The sequence below is a fragment of the Eriocheir sinensis genome, chromosome 25 (genome assembly GCF_024679095.1).
Source record: "Eriocheir sinensis breed Jianghai 21 chromosome 25, ASM2467909v1, whole genome shotgun sequence".
In the NCBI taxonomy this organism is placed as follows: Eukaryota; Metazoa; Arthropoda; class Malacostraca; order Decapoda; family Varunidae; genus Eriocheir; species Eriocheir sinensis.
Window position 1 is genome coordinate 84,669 of NC_066533.1, and position 22,832 is coordinate 107,500.

Consider the following 22,832-nt stretch of genomic DNA (forward strand, 5'->3'; position numbering starts at 1 on the left):
ATAGATTGGGGGGAAATTGAAGGGAGAGGAGGGAGGATGAGAAGATGGGAAGCAAGGTTCAGAAAGAGAAGTGGAGATTTTGAGGTGAGGAAAAGAAGGAGTAAGTAGAGAGAAATAGTGGGTCTTAGAGGGGAAAATTAGGAGAAACAAATTAGGGGGAAAGTAAGGAAAGGGAAAGGGAGAATATCGAGAGGGAAAAAGAGACTGTGTGGAAGAAAGGGAAGGGGAACGGGAAAGTAAATATGAAGAGAGGAAAAGGGGGAATCTGGGAAGAAAAGAGAGGCGAAAGATGGACAGGGAGAAAGTAAGGAGGAGAAAAAAAAGGTAGAGGGAAAAGAAGAGAGAGAAGAGGCTGGGGGAGGAAAGAGTCGGGGAAGAGAGGGGAAGATGGGGAGAAATCAGCGCCTAGCTTCGTAAGATTGAAACTTTCTTCTAAATTGCCTGCCCTCGCCCTAAACGCCTCGAAAGTACTGGTAATGAGAGCGTCGGTTGGCTGCCTGGATGTTTATATCTTATTCATTGGCCAATATTTTGCTCTTATATTTATCATTTATTACTTTCTTCTCATGTATTGTTGGCTCCTTATATTCTGCCTGTATTTTTTGTCTTATTACTATATACGATATTTTTTTATTGTTGCTTGGTTGGTTCGTTTTCGCTTTGACATCGTTAGGTTTAGCAAGGAATGAGTCATCCTCATATATATACTCCGTCGCACCTGTCATCTTTTATATCATCTTATGAACCCAGACGCTCTAAGCAACACTCCTCCGCTCTCAGCTTTCTCTGCCGCGGCTACACTGGCGCACATGGATACAAGGAGACAACGAGAGGCCAGCCTACACATGCCCATTCTTGAAAAACACGGCTACACACAACCCTCCCACACAGGTACACACAACCCTCCCACACAGGTACACACAACCCTCCCACACAGGTACACACAACCCTCCCACACAGGTACACACAACCCTCCCACACAGGTACACACAACCCTCCCACACAGGTACACACAACCCTCCCACACAAATACACACAACCCTCCCACACAGGTACACACAACCCTCCCACACAGGTACACACAACCCTTCCACACAGGTACACACAACCCTTACACACAGGTACACACAACCCTTACACACAGGTACACAACCCTTACACACAGGTTCACACAACCCTTACACACAGGTACACACAACCCTTACACACAGGTACACAACCCTTACACACAGGTACACAACCCTTTCACACAGGTACACAACCCTTTCACACAGGTACACAACCCTTACACACAGGTACACACAACCCCTACACACAGGTACACACAACCCTTCCACACAGGTACACACAACCCTTACACACAGGTACACAACCCTTACACACAGGTACACAACCCTTTCACACAGGTACACAACCCTTACACACAGGTACACACAACCCCTACACACAGGTACACACAACCCTTCCACACAGGTACACAACCCTTACACACAGGTACACAACCCTTACACACAGGTACACAACCCTTACACACAGGTACACACAACCCTTCCACACAGGTACACACAACCCTTACACACAGGTACACAACCCTTACACACAGGTACACAACCCTTACACACAGGTACACACAACCCCTACACACAGGTACACACAACCCTTACACAAAGGTTCACAACCCTTACACAATCCTTACACACAGGTACACTTAATGACACACAGGCTCATAACCCTTACACACAGATACACAAGGCACTACCACACAACTTTATATTCACACACACACACACACACACACACACACACACACACACACACACACACACACACACACACACACACACACACACACACCTTCCACATGTTCATCCCCCATACAAAGTCACTCTGCCATGTTAAACATTCACAGATGTTACAAAAAAACTAACAAAGATATGTCGAATCCCTTTGTGCTTATCATCCTACACTTCATGACATCATTCACTCTCTTGCCACACACACAAACACAACCTGCCTCTCTACCTCCAACAACCTTGCCAGACATACTCCTCCTCTGCCTCGCAACAAACACGTCGCCGGCTACCTTCCTCTCAGCATCACCATTATTCCTGTAAATCTAGGGTAGAATTCCAAAAAAAGCTTTGAAACCAAATGTGAAAACGTAGAAGAAAAACTTGAAGAGATAGAATCACTGATAATGATTCTTAGAAGAGCGAGGCGCCAACCCACATAATAAAGTTACTGGACTATCAACACAGAAACTAGAGCAGCAAGCTTTTAAAATGAGAGAAGAATTCAAATATCTTTACATTGTTGTTAGGATAGTGTACATTTAATTGTCTTATAGTTAAATAATAAAAATAAAAATATTGAATTCCTCAAGAACAAACTTTCAAAGGAATAGAAAAAAAATCTTCATACGGTTGTTTGTTTGTTACTTTTGTCCATGAATTATATTTTTGTTGAAAACTAATACCTTTCAATACAGTCATGTTCACCTCTGCAACAAGATCAAACTCTCAGAAGCAAAGTGGCTCCTCGGTGGTTTGGGGATTTCATTATTGTCTTTGAATTTTATGTGAAAAGTTTATCCTATACAACAGGTATTTTGGAGTTTGTAGCTAAAACATTATGTGTTTGAAGCAACAAGAAACATATATTGCTTCAAATAGACGGTAAGAGATTGATCAGGTTTTGTCTGTTATAACTGTACCGTACAGGCTGATTCACGACCATCAAGCTAGAGAAAACCATAAGACAAAATAAACTGCATAAAAGAAAAGATGTCTTTTATTAAGAAAATGCTTCGAGGCTTAACTTTCAAGCGACTGCGAACATTTCGGCATTTTCCCCGTGACCAGCGTGACGCAACGCCCGTAAATAGAACAACGAAACAGGAAAACCTGCCACAGGATCCCCTAAAAAAGAGCGCAAAAAGAGAATATGTGGCGACCGCAGAATTGCACAAAAATGTCAACACGGAAGGTGTAAATATTTTCAGAGTTGACTCTTGCTGTGTTTTGTGCCCCCTGATACGGGTTTTAAGATCAATACATGCGTTTTCATACGAAGTCAGTTTTTCTGTGGTCTGTGCTATATTTCGTTTATAATATTTTAAAACAATCTGAGAGAGGCGGTGATTGACTTTATTATTTTGGGTTGTCAGAAAGGAATTTTAAAATTCATATATTTTGGTGTGTTTTAAAAGAATCTCCCTTGTATTATTTTGTTTAGATTTTAAAATTTTCAAATAAATTTGAGTCATGATTTCACTTAATATGTTTTCATTGCTTCTAATGTATACGAGTATAGAGTATATCAAATGGAGTGTACGTAAAGAAAAAAATTAGGATGCAGCTAAAGACAAAACTGTACTTGCGTATATTTTACTGGACTTATATTGTTCAACACACACACACACACACACACACACACACACACACACACACACACACACACACACACACACACACACACAGCATAAAATACTTACAAAACAGTATCCACCATCAACAATCCTCCACATAAGATTGCAGACTCCCTCCATTATAATATTACGCTATGTGAATGCTTCTTTTTAGATACACTCTCCTGAGTTTAGGCAATCCACTGTTGTGCCTCATTACTTTTACGTAACACTCTCCTGAAGGGGTTCTGCTTCTACAAGGAACTGAGGCAGCTTTGTTGATTATATTTGGTCTTGCGGTGCCAAAAGTGACTGAAAGCTGAAATTAAAGCACAGTGATTTTACTTCAAAAACTGCGTTTTGCATTATTCTTGCTAATTATGAAGGTGTTACTTACTTATATATATTTACTTACACACACACACACACACACACACACACACACAACGTCTACTGCAATTCGGAAATAGCCGTGTTAACCACTGCATCACACGCAAAAAAACAGAAAAAGATCGCATTCATTGTACACCTACACTTCCCAACTCAAATTCCTTCGATAAAAATGAAGGAATGATAATAGCAATTTTACTTTTACAATTGAACATGGGAACGCTAAACAAAAAGTATCAGGAAGAAGAATATTTTACACTTTTTCATAACTGTGTCTATGAAGTCTACAAAAAAAGGGCGGAATAGTAGCACCATTTTTTAACCACGCGTATGGATTCAACACACAAACCATAAGAAATGAGGAGATAAATATATCCGTCAGAATAATAATATGAAAATTAACTTTCTCACATAACACAAATAATATAAACAATAAAAAGTGTAATATAATGTCGCCCGTATCTACACTTTTTGGTTTCGCACACGAGCACGAAACACACAAAGAAGAGAAAATCACGAACAAATGGATGGGCTGTTTTCTTTTGTTCTCCACACGAACGAGTAAATTACAACGTGCTCAGCTCGCATTTCCTCTACACACCAAGTTGCTTTCTTCCCTACACGAATGTCCATAAAAGAAAACCTTTATAAATAAGATGTCGTGACACCCTATTAAATACAAAACACAATCAGCATCCATTTCTATTCCCTGCATGGTATTTTACTTCCCGTACACTAGAGGACTTAAATGATAAGAAAGACTGATACTAAAATGAAATGGCAGTAAATAATGTTGTAGTGGCACCCGTTGCGGCCCTGGGAGCAATTGCAGCGGTGGCATAACATGTGGTTGTTTGCTTAGCGATGCTGCAGCCTCGCGGGTCTCGCTGAGCCCGCGTCAAACCGTCACGGCTGTGTGGCGAGGCACCGTCAGGCAGCCAGCCGTAGCAGCCGCCAGTACTGGGTACACTACTATTCGAGTTACCACTTCCTAACAAAAGGGTAACTAAATGCTGGACGGTGAGAGGCACAGGTACCAAGAAGCTAGAAAATGCTTCGTGAGGGCAATTCTCAATAAACTGGGCCGGGGTAAGAAAAGCTTGAAGTTCCACCGCTGATGAGCTGGAGCCTTGGTGATGACGCTGGAGGCTTTGTTGGTGTGTTGGAGCTCTGGGGAAGTGGTTATAAATATTGTGATATTGGTAGTTTTTGGTGAGAATAGTAGTAGTAGAAGTAGTAGTAGTAGTAGTAGTAGACTAGTAATATGCACAATAACAGGGATTACAGATGCGTTAAGGGTAGTAGCATTGACTGATATTTGTTACCCTTCTTGCTGAAAAATATTCTTCTCTCTCTCTCTCTCTCTCTCTCTCTCTCTCTCTCTCTCTCTCTCTCTCTCTCTCTCTCTCTCTCTCTCTCTCTCTCTCTCTCTCTCTCTCTCTCTCTCTGCTTACATTTCTAAACTGATAAGGCATAAATCTTTCCTGCTAATACGGGAATAAAAACTAAAGAGGAGAGAAGGAGGAGGAGGAGGAGGAGGAGGAAGAAGAGAGGGGAGGAAGAGGAGGAGGAGGAGCAGGAGGAGAAGGAGGTTGGTAGGCGGGGATTGGAAGAGCAAGAAAGAAAATGAGATGCAGGGACAAGGAGGCGAAGGTAGACTAGACATGTTTGGATTCTGCTGACGGAAAAAAAATGAGGAAGGAAGTAACGCGAATGAGAGGGAGAGGCTGGAACAGGAAGACGAACGCAGAGGAAGACGATGAAGTTTGAGGAAGTAACGGAGGGAGATTTATTCTTAGCGATAAGTTAGTAACCCAAATGCATATAAATTTATCATCAAAACTATACGAAACTGTGTATACATAAGAACATAAGAACGTAAGGGGAAAAGTGAAAGTAGAAAAAGGAAAAAAAATGTGGTAGAGAGATGATTATGATGCGGAGGAGGAAGAGTACGGGGTCAGGAGGAGGAGGAGGAGGAGGAGGAGGAGGAGGAGGAGGAGGAGGGTACTATATTGCATGAAGCTATGATAGTGACAAGGCACACTTTTCTCTCACGCCACAACCACCGTTACTATCACGACCGCCACAGCCGCCGCCTCCACCATCACCACCATGTGCCACCTTCACCAGCACCACCTTCACCGCTTCTACCACCATTAATAATTCAACAATAACAACAACAACAGCATCAATAGTATAATAACAGCAACAACAACAATGCTACAGTCTGGATAAATTCGGTGATTTCAAGGGTGAGAACAGATGAGGCCATTCCACCTCCTCCACCTCCTCATCTCCTCCCCCTCCTCCTCATCTCTTCCCCCTCCTCCTCCTCTTCCTCCTCCTCCTTCTACTTCTCCTCGACTTCCTCCTACCTTCTCTTTCTCTTCCTAATTTTCGCGCGTGGAAATGAGAAGGTAAGTACTCAAGACGGGCTCGCCGCACTTCTTTTTCCTCCACATGTCAGCTTTACCCGCTGCAGTTTTTGCCGGGTTTCTGGTTACCTGGACTGCACGCATTGAAGCGAGGAGTCATTTAGTTGAAGTACTGAAGCGATAATTATTTTTTTAGCCTACGTGTTCACGCTGCATTTTTGGTCACGGGCGAGGAAGTGTTGAATTACGTGAACGTATATACTGTCTTTTCCGTCACGTTGGTTATCCTTTACCTTCCACGCCATGATCCACGCAGGTGTTGGTCTCACCTGGACACATTTTGCTGATACATCAGTTTTGCAGTCTTTACGAAAGGAAATCGTTTCCACCGAGTTCGGCTTCGCTGGGACTGTAACATTTTTGTGAATAAGGTATTTTGTCTCGGTACTTTTGGCCGTAGTGCACGTGGAAACACAGCAGACATATCTTCCCAGATTCAGTCCCTGTGTTTAGATTGCTTCGTTCACAATCCCGTGGTGAAGTGGAGGGGGCGCGTGGACCTCAGTGGCACTAACGATACACAGCATTCAGGGGAAACTCACTTTGCCGCCACCAAAGAGGGCGTGCTGCTCCCCAAGACTCTTTTTAGTCTTGTCAGGCGTGATGCCCCGCCCAAGATACAGAGGTTTGTTCCATGTCGTCACCACAGCCCTGACGTCGAAAACGGGGGTTCCCCGTCACCGTGGTGCTGGCGAACTGATTGAATGTGTGCGAACCCCGTAGGTTTGCAGAGTGCATACGTCCCTTACATACCAGAAAGTATTGTGCCGCGGTTAGTAACTCAGGCACTCTCCGATGGTAATGCAGTGGTTATATTACTGATGGCCAGGGTTTTATACATGGCAAGGAATCAATATCCGGCCTTCTATGGTTCTTCCACTTTTTAGATTAAGGAAAAAATATAATTTATATAATTAAATAAGTAAATATGTACATTCAGTAAGGTCTGTAATTATTCATAAATAGGTCTTCATGCTATGGATACGAAGACGAACACCGAAGCTGAGCACCCCTCAGCCCATGAACCCTTTCCTCCGCTTCACCCGAGCAGACAGCCTGCAATTTGTTCTCTCGTACAGGGAGGATGGCGTAGGTGATGGTGGTGGAGGTGGGTGCAGGTGAGGTGGTGGTGTCTGAGGCCCCGACTAAGGACTCTCGTGGCCTTGTGTATATACCTGTCTTTCCGTCCTTGGCTGGGTGGCTGCTGGTGGGGGTAGCGAAACACCCTTAAGATATTATTCTTACTTTCAGTTCTAGATATATACGCCTGCAGTAACATTTCTGGCCACTGCCATATAAACCTGACTAACACAGACGAGTACGTAACTCGAGAAGAGCCAATAAAACGTAAACTTCAATAGACAAGACAGATCCATGACCTCCGAACCCCACGGTATCACGATCTGAACCTTGTCATTTCATGGAAGCATAGAATATCCACGAAACGTAGTGGAGGGCAGATAACGGACAAGCAATGAACAGCGTCAGCAAGGTATGAGTTGCGTAAATAGAGAAGCTTACGCTTATTTTTTCTACAAGATCTTCCGTTTTCTTAGTTCTTCCAAGAGGAAGGGACTCCCTGAAGAATGTTCCCGACGTTGTAGTGTTTGCTTCGTCGAGTGATTATAATTCATCACGTATCAGATGCGTAGAGGACTTTTTGTTAACTCCCTTGAGGGAAAATGATCTAGTAAAAGGATCAGCAGATGAACTTAGGATATATTAAGGCAAAGTTACAGGTTGCCTCCTGGGACACGATGACAGGAATGAGAAAAATGGTGTTATCGTTCCTCGGCCACGCCACCGCCGACAGCCAATGACCAGCCAGCTAGACAGCCTTTATGGACGTCTTATGGAGGAAAGGTTCCAGCTTGTGAAGTAATTGATGAATTATTGAGTAAACTCGGTGAGTCACAGAGCTCTCGGTGTCCACGGACGCCCGGGTCGTCAGGTGGCCTTGCCTTTGAGGTCCCTCTAACCCTGCGTCTGTTTCCTTGGCCCAGGAAACATTATTACTGCTCAGCAACTCGGGACAGTTTTCACACAGAGCACGACGAACCTTTTCTCGTGCTTTTGGCAGCACTGCAAGACTTCCAAAGCAGATTTTCATGTGTGAATGTTTGCCTCGTGTCAAACATTCAAGAAATAGAAGAGAGGCTGGTGCAATCTTTTGCGGAAGAAGACCCAGATATCTTAGCGAGGAGGATGCGCGTGACTTTTGGCCTAGTTGGCACGCTCCCAGTAGAGTTGTGAGATCGAAAACACGAGGCCAGTCAAGGCCTGACGGTGGTCGGTATAGGTGTAGTGTATCACGAGGGCGTGCGTGAGTGTGTCGTCGCGTGCTTGTGTGACTGTCCTCGCCCTCATTTAGAATTTACCGGACGCTGTGCACACAGGCACATCTAACACTACGAGCCTTGTTGGGTCCTCTTCACCGCTAGTGCTGAAACAGAATGATCTAAAACGCGGCCTGGAATTGTCAAGAGCCGACTAGGTGTGGTAATTTGTTAATTACAGGTGGATAAGTAGAAGTGATACGGCGGCTGCGGCGGTGACGACAGAGTTTACATACATAGAAGCAGTGCTTTCATCCGTCCCCCTTCTCTGGGCCTTCGGAGTCGGGGTGTTGTCAGAAGTCACAGCTCCTGTATAAGATGTTTGCATGTAAACCTTAGCGAATGACACTGGATCTTTCCTAAGGATAAGCGGCGAGCCTGCTCTTTCCGCATTTGATAAAACAAAATAGACACGCTATTGTGACTCGATCTTCGGGAAGAATACCTTGAAAAGTCGTGAGGATGATATAATTACGGCTCAGCAGAGTTTACTGGTGTGTGATGACGTAGACAAGATGTCATACTTGATTCAATACGCTCTGCCTCGACGGAACCATGCTAATAAAGGGAAGGAATTGCCGTGCTTGATACGGGAAGCAGCAGAATGTATCCCATTGTTGACAGGGATTTACTTTGGCTTTTAGGCTGATAATTGTCCGTGAAAAAATTGCTACAAGATTGCGCCTTGGATAAAAACGGGTTTCTTTGAAGAAAAAAATCTTTCCTAAAAGAACGCTACTCCGCTAAACTAATCTGAATTTTACCTTATTCATTTATTTTGGGGGTATATTTTTAGTAACTCGCTTTTCTCGTTACCTTTCTGCTTTTGCAAATGCAACATGTCTTGTTTTACGCCTAATGAGTGGAACATTTTACTGCTTGTGAGGCTGCACTACGCCATCCTCTTTGATCATGTCATCATCTTTATGATCGAGGCGAACTGCCTCACAAGGTTGTTCATTTGTTTATTCTGAGCTTGTGTTTCCCCTCTACGTTGTCCCCGTGCATACCCGGGATACCTCGCCCCACCCCTACCCCTGACTGAGGCTCGTTGAGGTTCATCTGGCTCGGCGGAAACAATACAAGCCATGTCGTAAATGTACCAAACGAGCGTTGATAAGACTTTGGGTATTCCCGTTTGCGTGCTTTTATATGCAATGTAAATTCCATGTAAACAGTGGACATACACATTCGTTTTCCATTTTTCGTACATTGAGATATATTAACTTAGAATAATCATAACAAGGACAACAAAACAATAACGGACCTACAATGAGCAGACTAGTAACAAATATAACTATTTGCCACCCGATTATAGTTCATCTCTTCGACCTTCCTAATGAACAGCGTACTTTCTTCTAGCAGTGTGTAGCAATGCCGAGGGTTGTGAAACAGCTACTCAACTCCGATCCCGCCGTAGGGCCATTCGAACACACACACACACACACACACACACACACACACAGAGAGAGAGAGAGAGAGAGAGAGAGAGAGAGAGAGAAAATTTACATAGGTTTACATAAACTTCTGACTACCTAAGTCACCCTGTGGTCCAACTAGGATTAGGCGGTCTGTCCCTTTAACTTCAGTAAACATCAAATGATCACAAGATGTTGCATTTTTACCTTAGCGAATATGAAGGTGGAGGAAGTGGCAGTCGAGTCTTTTAAGATTAAGCAATTGTTCTTTTTAGTAAATTTTTTTTAGAATTTGGTGTGATGTTTGTCATTTTCAAGCCAGTAGGGACTCCGCAACGACATACTAAAGGATTTGAGAGGGCTAAGTATATCATTTTTGTTCAAATAGTTAATTCTATAATAGTACGTTGTCTGGTTCTGGACTAACTTGTTTTTAGTGATATGAGCGCATTCGAAACTTTTCCGGTAGTCCGGAAGACTGAAATGGGCTCAGATCACTGAAAACAAATTAAAGTCCACTACTACATAACGTTTTACTTGAACAAACATGAGATGCTCAGTCCTCCCATATCCTTATTTAGTATGCCATTGCGGAGTCTCAGCTGATCTCAGAGCCGAGCAAACTACGGACAGGCTATTCATTAGTGCTACTATATATTATTATCGCTAATGTTCATTATAGTAACGGTCAAGCTGGTACTGAATACCGAGGAAAAATAATTCAGCATGTTCACAGTGTTGGTTTTCAGTCGCTAAGTTACCGCTCTGTCAATAATTTAAAGTCCAATCACACTTTCTCATCTCCTTTTTGTTTGTTTATGAATTCGAAAAAGCTTCGATTTAGTTTTAGAAATGGCAGCAATAGTTTACCCAATAATATTCGGGCGAGTTTTTACTTTCTCCCATATGTCAATTTCCTCTTGAAAATATTTGACTTCGTCATTAAACTACACTGAAGTTCTAGTTATGTCGCTTTTAACGTTACTCACTAGATTATTATTATTATTATTATTATTATTATTATTATTATTATTATTATTATTATTATTATTATTATTACATTCTTATTATTATTATCATTATTACATTATTATTGTTATTATTATTATTATTATTATTATTATTATTATTATTATTATTATTATTATTATTATTATTATTATTATTATTATTATTAAAAGAGAGAGAGAGAGAGAGAACATTTTTAGTGCTGCCCAATCAGTGACTGATTGGCACTTAATTTTCAAGACGCCTCCTCTCTCTGCCTGTCCACACGACCAGACAGAAAGCCACGAGACGCCAAGATAAGCAAACAAATAACTCTCCTGCTCACTGTCCTGTTCGCTTTCTGTTCTGCTGAGGCTTTTGGTGTGGCACTGTTTGGAGAAGACTAAAGAGTGTCGGGAGGAATTACAACGCTATATAGATAGATGTCTCTCAGCTAAAGACCCAGTTTGGATTGACTGATTGAAGTACTATGCGTTTCAGGGGCCATGTCACAGTTTTTCGAATATAACATTTTAACAAAGCGTCGGACAAGGATGGTATTTTGGGAGACGATGATTGAGACTCCGACCTAATTGGCAAAAGTTGGCGTGGGTGCCAAATGTGGATGATACGACACTTGTAAGAGTAACTTTAAGGTAAACTCCACTAAAATATACAGGCACGGGTAGCGAGGCAGGTGCCGTCATCATGTATGCACCGCCTCGTTTAAGTCGTGACGTCAATGTGAAGTAGTAGTAATCACTGACTCAACCGGTAGTTCTCTCTCTCTCTCTCTCTCTCTCTCTCTCTCTCTCTCTCTCTCTCTCTCTCTCTCTCTCACACACACACACACACACACACACACACACACACACGTTTTTGATAAATGTGTAAAGAGGGGAGAGGAGGGAAGGAGGCAATGCATAACGAGGAAGGAGAATGATGGAAAAGTCGATATGCAAGTACTTGATGCCAAAAGAAATAGAAGGACCAAGTGCGACAGTACCTCCGTCTGACAGCGTGCATCTTTCATGCCACCAGGGTTCGCCAAGGCCATCCTCGTGCTATACTGGCCTGTGGGGTTCTTGAAAAGGTCTGGACTTCTGAAGATCTCGAAGATTCGCATTCCAACATTGTATTCCAACGTTGTCATTCTACACATCCAGAGAGAGAGAGAAGTGACCTGGGCTGGCTCCCCAGGACACTTCTCTCAAGGTCATGGAAGGCTAAAGCAGGTGGGCCCATGGGTGGCCCGCTCCCGCCTCTGCCTCTCCCCTCCCTCCATCTCCCTGCCTCTCCACGTCGTTGGCTGCTCAGCCGCGAGAAGGAACTCATGTACAATGTAAACAAGTACTTTTTAGACGAAAAAACAACAGAGGAATTATCATACCACTAAGAACAGCGAGAGCCACTAATGTTATAGTGCGCGCCAGCTAATTTGGCCCGTGAGAGGGAGGGCCGTGAAAAATGCTCATATGTCAAGTGAACGTATTTGGCTTTAATTAATGTGCGTCATTTAAAAAAAAAAAACTTTTCAAAAGATATAAACACACACTAATATTATTTTAATTCGAACTGCAATGAGCTACACAGTGTACTGTTACTTATATATTTAGGTTATTATAAAACGGTGGAGAAAACGTGACAACAGTGTTCAACAGTGTTGTCGGGTCACGACCTCACTGACTCCTCCTCTGGCCACTCCCTGTTCCCTCGGCCCAGCCCGGCATTCCACTTCCATCCTGTGTTGCCAGATCTACCGAAATATCATGAGATTTACTGAAATTTTGATGAATCTCAGAAATAATTTATCAACCTCATGAATAATTTGTATATTGCTTTTCGAAATTTTCACCAAATAGTTATAAAAAATACTGATATAATGCTTTTTGACTTCATTTTATCTACATAACATATATCACAAGAACCACTACATATAATAATAAAGTGCGTCTGCCGAATTTTTACCTACCTACTGATTTTTCTCGCAATAATCTACTGAAATTTCCTCTGCACCATCTGGCAACACTGTAATAAAAATCCATCCACCACAGAGGAAGCATGGCAGCTCATCCAAACCATCACTCGTCTCACTTACGTAGTCAGGCAAAGGACATTGTTTTCAACGTCCACGAGTATTTCCAGAAAGAGAAGGACTACGGAGGACCTACAGAGAACGTTTCCAAATCTGTTAAAATTAGGGACAGAGAGAGAGAGAGAGAGAGAGAGAGAGAGAGAGAGAGAGAGAGAGAGAGATGGGTGGGAGCTAGACCCTGTTGGAGGCGGAGCGACAGATATGTGGCAACGCTTTATAGTACAGCGGCAAGACCTGAAAAAGAGCCATATTTAACGAGATACCCCTCCACCCGGTAGAACAAAACCAAACCTGTTTTAAATGAAGGGTATGGATGTCTTTTAACATATTATGGGGTTTGTACTAAAATAAATTGCGTACAAGGGTATGAATTAACCCTTTGTTTGCGAAAATCTGGGAAATTTTTACAATTCATGTTATATGCGCCTAAGTCAGTTCTGGGTATGAAATTCACAGAAACTCCTCATGTTTTCCTGGTTTTTATTCATGGTACATCTGGACAAATACAGTAATGCTAAAAAAGTACAGATTTGATACCTCAGATTCTCATTTTAACTCCTTATTATCCAAAATTAAGTGTTTTTAAAAGAATATAATTAACTTCCTTTTCTATTTTCTACTGACTGAATGGGCGCACCTTCATGAAAACTGCTCCTAAGAAGGATGTTGATATGCTTTCAAGGAATATTGTATGTTTAGGGAGCTAGAATGACAAAAATCTCTCATATCAAACCTTGATGCTCAAGCAGCCATAAAGGGTCATAACCCATATTTTCGTTACTTTCGGAAAGAGTAGGATAAATATGAGTGTTTACCAGTCTTTAATTTAAGAGTGTTACATTTATGTCTACTTTGTTGTTTTATGACAAATCTTGGAAAAAAAAAATCTGCCCAGACTGGTATTATTTATCGGTGATTTTTTCCATTATAACCTGCTAATCCTAGTCATCTCGCATAAAGTTCCTTTGATTCCTCTCAGTGAATTTCATCCACAGCCAATTGCAAGTAAATAAATATTTAGAACGTTCAGATAACTATAGGATGTACCAATGACTACATTTTGAACTATGGTATATGGCATGTATTCCTGGCCCTTTTAAAAGACTCAAATTTGGTTTAGTCTTCTGCACTATTAACAACCCCTAACTGAACATTCGGACAGTCTTCACAAATACAAAGTTCAATGCATTTCAGCCCTGCATGAACACAAGTGCACCTACTACCATCTTTGCAGTTGCTTTCCTTGCATTGGCAGTACAGATGAGTCAGGTCTCTTACTTCAGCTGGGGCTGAATCCTGAGTGAACAATATAGGGTGTAGCCCAGACGAATCCCTGTACCAGCCAAAATCCTCAGGTTCACCAAGCTGTGGCTTAGGAAGATGACTATTACACCAGATGAGTGACTGGTACATGGCCCGTAAAGCATGCTGCTTAAAAGCATCATCAGTGGGGGGCAACTGGTTGGCTGGTTTATCAGTAGTTGTAGCAAGTTTGTAGCGAAGTTCATTAAGGGTCTTGCACTTTCCGGCTTTCTTGCCATACATGAGCAAGACAAATTCTGTAGCTGCAGCTAACCAACTCTCTGCAGGACTTTTGTAAGGCTTTGAACAGACTGACTCCGGCATATTCTGAAGAATGGTACATGCAGTTTTCTTTCCGATGCCAAAAATTGCGTTTGTAGAGTCACATCCTGTAATGGCGTGAACAGATGGGAGTTAGATGAACGAGAGCGCCGTGGAGCAGCAGTTAGTGCCAGTCAAACCCATCTAATCGTCGGCAACAGAACTGTGCCAAGCTTCAGACAGTTCTTGAAAGGGGCAGGGAACAAACCTGCACTTGTAGAATTTGTCAGTTCATACTTGATGGAGATCGTGGACCGCATTCCGACAGACAAGTCAGTTGTCATTGCTGGGGGTTTTCGAGATGGGGAAACTGTGGTCAGAGTCTCATGTCAGGGTATAAAAGAGCTAGCAGAACAGTTCAGTGACCAAGAAGAAGCAGATACTAGGATGGTATTGCACGCAGTGGGCGTGAAGTCACAGTATCTGCGTACTATCGTACGGTGTGATGACACTGACGTTCTAGTGATCCTGCTCTATTATATGAGCCTAGGGTTGCTGACTGATGAAGTTTTCATGTATGCTGGCCATGCCGGCAAATATGTTACTAGAGAGCGGTTTATCCCTGTTCACTCTCTGGCATCAGAGTTGGGTAAAGCCACATGTCAGAGTCTCCCATCTGTTCACGCCATTACAACGCTACTGAAGAAGGCTCAAGGAGCCGAAATCCTGGATTTAACGGAAAATGACCACTTATGGAGAGGTCATAAATAATCTTTCTGAAGAGAATAAGACTCTTTTGAGGAAAAGAGAGAACACCTACAAGAAAATAGTGAATGCTGAATTAGCCATCACGTTTATATATATATATATATATATATATCTATATATATATATATATATATATATATATATATATATATATATATATATATATATATATATATAAGAAAGGAAAATACCGGGTTATTAAAGGCTCATCATTCTAGTCCTGTAGTAGGTGAGCTACTCAAGAGCATAATTAGAGACAAAATTGTGAGTTACCTTGAAAGCCACTTAATTCCGGATTCGCAACACGCCTTTCAAAACAAGAGATCCTGTTTGTCTACCCCACTGACTTTTAATATATATGGATTTTGAAAAGGAGTTTGATAAACTTTTACACTTTAAATTCCTTTAGAGGTTTATAAAATGAATATTGACTAAACATTCTTTTTTTTTATGTGATCGGCTTATATTATTTGTTCGTTTGAATCAGATATAGGGTGCCATGTTCAAGCACTAAGTGTGCCTAGCTTGCCACGCATAGCTACCTATGGTTGGTGACCCTTGTTGAGACATATATACGATTACAGACAGTATTAATTAACAGCAAAACAAATGAATATATGAAATGATCAACTAGTCATCGTTACAAGCAAGAGTTTCTTTATACCATAAGGAATGTTTATTTCGATTCCTGTGCCACTGACCTGCTTCCATTTATATCCATTTCCCTGTTGGTGTTCTGCCTGTTCCTCCTCCTCCTCCTCCTTTTCCTCCTCCTCCTCCTCCTCCTCCTTCAGTATCCCTCTCGTCATTTATCTTTTTTCTTGTCTCATGTGACTGTCAAATCCCTCCTCCCGATCTTTTTTTTTTCTATCATCTCTTTTCCCGTATTCCACTTTTCCTCTTCTTGATTGTCTTTTACTTGTGAAATGTATAGCGCTCCTGATCCTGTTCCTTCCCATTCTTTACTCCTCCCCTTCTTTCCCCTCCCCTACATCTAAAACTCTTACTCCTTCTCCTCCTCCTCCTCCTCCTGTCATCCTTGTCGTATACGCCTCATCACCTCTTAAATTTACAGCCCCTGCTTTTCCACTAACTATTATTACTACTCCTCGTCCTCCTCCTCATAGTCTTTTTCTTCCTCTTCTCATTCATTCATTTTCTTTTTATTCATTCACCTTATTCCTCTTAGTCATTCCTTCTCATATTCAATCCTCATTTAACTCATTCTTTTTAATTCCTCTTGTTAATTTTCAGTTCTGCTATTATTCTTATTAATCCCTTCTCTTATTTATTTCTCTTAATTCATCCCTCCTCATGTTCATTCCTCGTATTCATTCTTCCTCTTCTTATACATTCCTCTTTTTAATTCATTTCCGGTTAACAGGGAGGCGTGAACAAAGTAACGAAATTTCATATGATGTTCGCTCATCTGAACCCATAACTGCCAGAGTAAAAATAGGAGGAGGAGGAGGAGGAGGAGGAGGAGGAGGAGGAGGAGGAAGTGGGGAAGAAAGTACCATTTAACCTCCTCCACCACCTCTCTCTCCTGGTCATTAGTATTTGGTCTACTGGGGAACGTGAACAGAATAATCTCTCCATCATTTAAATACAATACCGTCACGCTCTCCAGCTCGCCGTGAGGGATAAGCTGTGATTCCCCTGATGTTTACTGATAGTCTATTTACTTACTGCGTGTCGCACGGCATAATTTACAAGTTTGACGGTTAATTGGCCTTCCTTTCCCGTTTCAGTTATATCTGTTTATCCATCTTTCTGGCTAAGTAAAGACGAAAAGTGGCTGTACCGTTTTATTTTGTCTCTGTGCGCATTTTTACGTCAGGAACAACTCTGCATGGCCACTATTTGGAGTCCTTACGGTTAGTTAACTCTTCTTCCTTCAACGTTTGAATGCACAGCCCCTCCTTTTCCACTACCTATTATTACTTTTCCTCCTCGTCCTCCTTCTCCTTCTCTCTCTTTTCCTCTTTTCATTCATTCTCTTTCTTCTTTATTCCTCCTCTTATTCATTCCTCTTATTCCTCTTCGTCATTTCTTATCTTAACCAACCCTCATTTTATTCATTATTATTAATTCCTCTTGTTCATTTTCTTTCCTGCTCCTATTTCTATTAATTCCATTTTCTTATTCATTCATTCAATTCATTCCTCCTCATATCTATTCCTCATTCATTCATCCTTCATTCTTCCTCCTCCTTCCTTCCATCTATGCCTGTTTATCAGTTTGTTATCTGTAATTTGTTTTGCTTTTCGTCAGGCTCACTTTAGCACAATCACCTTTTTGAAGACATGCGGTTAGTTAACTCTCCTTTCCCATGTCAGTTTTTGTCTTTTTATCTATTTCTCTCTCCACGTGATAAGAAAGTAGAGCATGTTGTTTTATCTATTTTGCCCATTGTTATTTTAGTCAGGCACAGCTCAACATCGACACAATTTAAAGGTATTATACATAGTTAGTCAACGCTCTAGCCCCGTCCCAGTTATATATGTTTGTTTATTTATGTCTTGGAAAGGGTGAATATAGTCATTTTCTTATTTTTACTGACTTCGTTGTTGTACTTATTTGTTAGGTGCAGCTCGGAATTGCCATCATTTAAAAGTCTTGCTGTTAGTTATTTCCTTTCTCGTTTCCTTCGTGGCTGTATTCTTCTGTTCGCGTAGAGGGTGAACAGCAGCTTCTTCCTTTTTATGTTGTCTGTGCTAAGTTTCTTGCCTGGCACAGTTTACCACAGCCACAATCTTTCTCTGTCTATCTCGATCCCTATTTCAACAACGTCCTTACTCCTTATCTACATATCTGACCATGGAAAGGATGAATAGGTACGGTTTTCTCGTCCATGCTATATCTCTATTTATCTCTATCTATCCCCGTCTCAACACCGTCTTTATCTATATATCTGACCATGGAAAGGATGAACAGTGACAGTTTCCTCGTGCATGCTGTCTCTGCTGCTATATTCCGTCAGACTCATCTTAGTAGATTCATTAAAAGTCGTACAGTTATAGTTGACTCTTTTCTCCGTGTCCATAATGGTGTAAACATTTTTTTTTTTTTTTTTTTTTTTTGTCTATGAAGTTTACGATGCGGTTTTTTTTTCCTCTTCCTTTTATCAGGCTCAACTCCGCACAGCCAGCGTTAGCACCCTTCCTCACCTCTCCAATATTTGCGGACTCCTGTTTGTCTCTCGCGCGTCACCCTGCCCATTGGCGTCTGATCTCGTTTCTTTGTTTACAGTTGGTATGTTATAGCTGTTGATGTATCAGGGGCGTAGATGGAAGTGATTATGTTCAGTGTTGTCATAGACTGAGAGCTAATATGTTTTTTTTTTTTTTTTTGGGGGGGGAGGGGGCTAAACTCATCCAAACATTTTTAAAATATGTATACAATAAAGGAAGATTATTGTATTTAGATTTTAATGACTATATGAAGAGCTAGTTTCCATATGAACTACCATACCTACTTGAGTTACGAGCTAACTAAGATTTCTATGAGTAGGTGGTAAGGCACTTCTCTATAACACTGGAAGAATCAACATCCTTTTTCTTCACTTCCCCTTCCCTCCTCCCCTCCTGGTATTATTTATCCTGTTCCTCCTCCTCTTCCATATAATCTTCCAAACAAGGCCAGGACATCCTTTGAGACATGTATCTACCATTTAATTACTTCTTAGCATTCCACACACCTCTTGAAGATCAAGGCCCACTCCCTACCTGAGGAATACTGGATCCGCTGTTTCGATACACGAATTGATATTTTTTTTTTTTTTACATCAAACATATTTTTGGCAATATTATATATTATGTTTTATTACCCTTCTGTGTTTCGTATAAGTATACATATACATGTAGCCTACTTCCGTTTTTACACAAGAACTTGCTCATACATGTTCATATATATACATATATACTCACATACACTCAAACATAAACACACATATACGCACATGCACGCATGCATAAAAGCATACATAAATATATACGTATATAAATACATACATGCATACAAAACTGCATACATACAAACATACTCATACATAAATATGCCCGCACGCACATAAATATACACACGTACGTTTCTAACCAGCACAACATAAATTTGTGAAGATTGGCGTTGAATAATAATCATTGATAACAATATTAATAATATTTATATTAGTGTGAGTAATAAAACAATAATACTAACAGTGATACAAACAATAAAAAGTAGTAGTAGTAATACCAGTAGCAGTAATGTGGTGCTGTTCATGGGCACTCTTTTAGTTAACTATGTAGGCTCGTTATACCTCAAAGTAGAATTAATTGTTGATCATTTAAACCACAGAGTAAAATTAGTAGTTTATTCACCCAGTCTTATAAGGCACCATTATCGTACACAGGATCATCACCTGCCCAAGTTATAAAGGTAACGCGACTTTAAGAATGTTACTTGAGGTAATTATTGTTTATAGATTCTGATAGGGTCCACTTATTAGAGGTTAGCTTACGTATCTTACATCACTAATTACACTTGTAAATACCATGAATACGGGTTAACATTAACACCGTAAACTAACATGCACACATGGGAATAAGTAGCACCGAAATAATAATTGTTTCCACCCACACGGGGAAACACAGACTCCGCCATTTCACACCTTAATTAAGTCCTAACTAAAACTAGTGAGTGTTTGCGCTTATCCATTGTTACCCCTGAGAACGACACATATACCACCCTTTTGGCCTTCTCCTTCCTTCCTCTCTTCACACACCCTGCCACAGGCAATCCCCCACAACGCAGCTTCAAAAGTGTTTACTGCTGCATGTTGGCCTTGGTCTGGGCGACGCCCAGCTTCCCATCAGTCAGGCTTGCCTTTAGCGAACCTGAAAGGGCGATGTCGCTCGTGAGAATCCAGTCTCAGTTATAGTATTATAGCCAAAGTGAGTTGAACACCGTGAACGGCTCTTTCCTCACCTGAAAGGGCGATGTCGCTCGTGAGAATGAGCTCGCTGCCACAACCTAGTGCGAGGAAGGGGCGTTAGTCTCGGCCCCAAAATGTTCTTGGTGTGACGTCACGGAATGACAAACTGATCGCAGGTTAGGCCTGCTTGAGACCTGAGATTTCCTTGGTAATCCTCCAATATCAATATAAGGTCACTGGTATTTTATTTCCATTATAAATATTGTTACGCCAAGGCTTAGCTTAGTTTAAATTGTAATTGGCGCCACGTGACGTAATGAGGGTTCCCTGCGGCCCCGTTGAGGGGGCGGGCTGGAGAGGGACGCCATGCGGCGAGGGAGAGTGGAGACGGAGAGAAGACAAAGGACGCGCTCGCCTGTGCTCTGTGCCTTAGGACTTAATCGCCTGTGATTTGTGCCTTGACTGCCTCCCCCTTGGACTTATAAGGATTGTACAACGTTCTATTGCTTAGTAAACCCCAAGAAAGTCCGCCCTGTATTTAATTGTGCCTCGCTGTGTGCTCTGTGGGTGTGTGCGAGTGTGTCCGCCGGAGTGTCTTTGTGTCTGCTGTCCGCCTCGTGGGAGCACTGTGTTTTCCATAGCGAGCCCAGTTTAAGTAATTGGGAGAGCACCTGTCTGCCTGTGTGAGGGGTAGACAAGTGGAGCACAACAATATTTACCGTTCTCCCGCAATAAATAAAAGAAGGCAGATTGACTATTTTTGGCAACGATACCCTGTTTTGACCCCTGACACCTCGATCTGAATTTTGTTGACACGACAGATTGTAGGGGAGATATGGGAGCACAACAGGCCTCATTGTTTCAACACCCATCTCTTCCTTCTCGCTCTCTCTCTCTAGCTCTCTCTCCCTTCTCTCTCAAACTTCTTTCTCTCTCTCTCTCTCCTCTCATACTTTTCATTTTTTTTCTTCTTCTCTTGTGTACTTCCTTCTTCTTCTCTCTCTCTCTCTCTCTCTCTCTCTCTCTCTCTCTCTCTCTCTCTCTCTCTCTCTCTCTCTCTCTCTCTCTCTCTCTCTCTCTCTCTCTCTCTCTCTCTCTCTCTCTCTCTCTCTCTCTCTCTCTCTCTCTCTCTCATGAGAAACCCACATACATATATAACTGGTTACGCAAACATCCCAGGTTAACTCTGTTTACATGGGGAAAAATACCATTACAATTGTAGTACATTTCGGGCCATTACAGTAATAGTAATAGTAGTAGTAGTAGTAGTAGTAGTAGTAGTAGTAGTAGTAGTAGTAGTAGTAGTAGTAGTATATAGTAGTAGTAGTAGTAGTAATAGTAGTAGTATATAGTAGTAGTAGTAGAAGTAATAGTAGTAGTAGTAGTAGTAGTAGTAGTAGTTTTAGTGGTATTAGTAGTAGTAATAGTAGTTTTTATAACAACAGTAGAAATAGTTGTAATAGTAGTAGTTTTAGTGATATTAATAGTAGTAATAGTAGTAGTAATAATAATAGAAGTATTATTATTATTAGTAGTAGTAGTAGTAGTAACAGTAGTAATAGTAGTAATAGTAGTAGTAGTAGTAGTAGTAGTAGTAGTAATAGTAGTAGTAGTAGTAGTAGTAGTAGTAGTAGTAGTAGTAGTAGTAGTATTAACCGAGAGAGAGAGAGAGAGAGAGAGAGAGAGAGAGAGAGAGAGAGAGAGAGAGAGAGAGAGAGAGAGAGAGAGAGAGAGAGAGAAGGGAAATAAGGAAGTACACAGAGAGGGAGAAAAGAATGAAAAGTATGGGAGAGAGAGAGAAAGAAAGAAGTTTGAGAGAGAAGGGAGAGAGAGAGAGAGAGCGAGAGGGAAGAGATGGGTGTTGAAACAAAGAGGCCTGTTGTGCTCCCATATCTCCCCTACAATCTGTCGTGTCAACAAAATTCAGTGGTGTACGTCAGGGGTCAAAACAGGGTATCGTTGCCAAAAGTGGTCAATCTGCCTTCTTTTAATTATTGCGGGAGAACGGTAAATATTTATAATGGAAATAAAATACCAGTGACCTTATATTGATATTGGAGGCCTACCAAGAAAATCTCAGGTCTCAGGCCTAACCTGCGATCAGTTTGTCATTCCGTGACGTCACACCAAGACGTTTTGGGGCCGAGACTAACGCCCCTTCCTCGCCCTAGGTTGTGAGAGCGAGCTCATTCTCACGAGCGACATCGCCCTTTCAGGTGAGGAAAGAGCCGTTCACGGTGCTCAACTCACTTTGGCTATAATACTATAACTGAGACTGGATTCTCACGAGCGACATCGCCCTTTCAGGTTCGCCAAAGGCAAGCCTGACTGATGGGAAGCTGGGCGTCGCCCACATGCAGCAGTAAACACTTTTGAAGCTGCGTTGTGGGGGATTGCCTGTGGCAGGGTGTGTGAAGAGAGGAAGGAAGGAAAAGGCCAAAAGGGTGGTATATGTGTCGTTCTCAGGGGTAACAATGGATAAGCGCAAACACTCACTAGTTTTAGTTAGGATTTAA

At 41.7% G+C, this 22,832-nt stretch overlaps 1 protein-coding gene across 1 annotated transcript in view; it reads left to right on the top strand.

Moving 5' to 3' along the window:
- The first annotated feature begins 22,608 nt into the window (after positions 1-22,608).
- Positions 22,609-22,832, top strand: part of LOC127003194 (uncharacterized) — a 7,026-nt gene continuing 6,802 nt past the window's right edge. The window contains exon 1 of the mRNA XM_050869558.1: positions 22,609-22,623. The gene's annotated coding sequence lies outside the window, so the exon portion shown is untranslated. The remainder of the gene's footprint in view (positions 22,624-22,832) is intronic.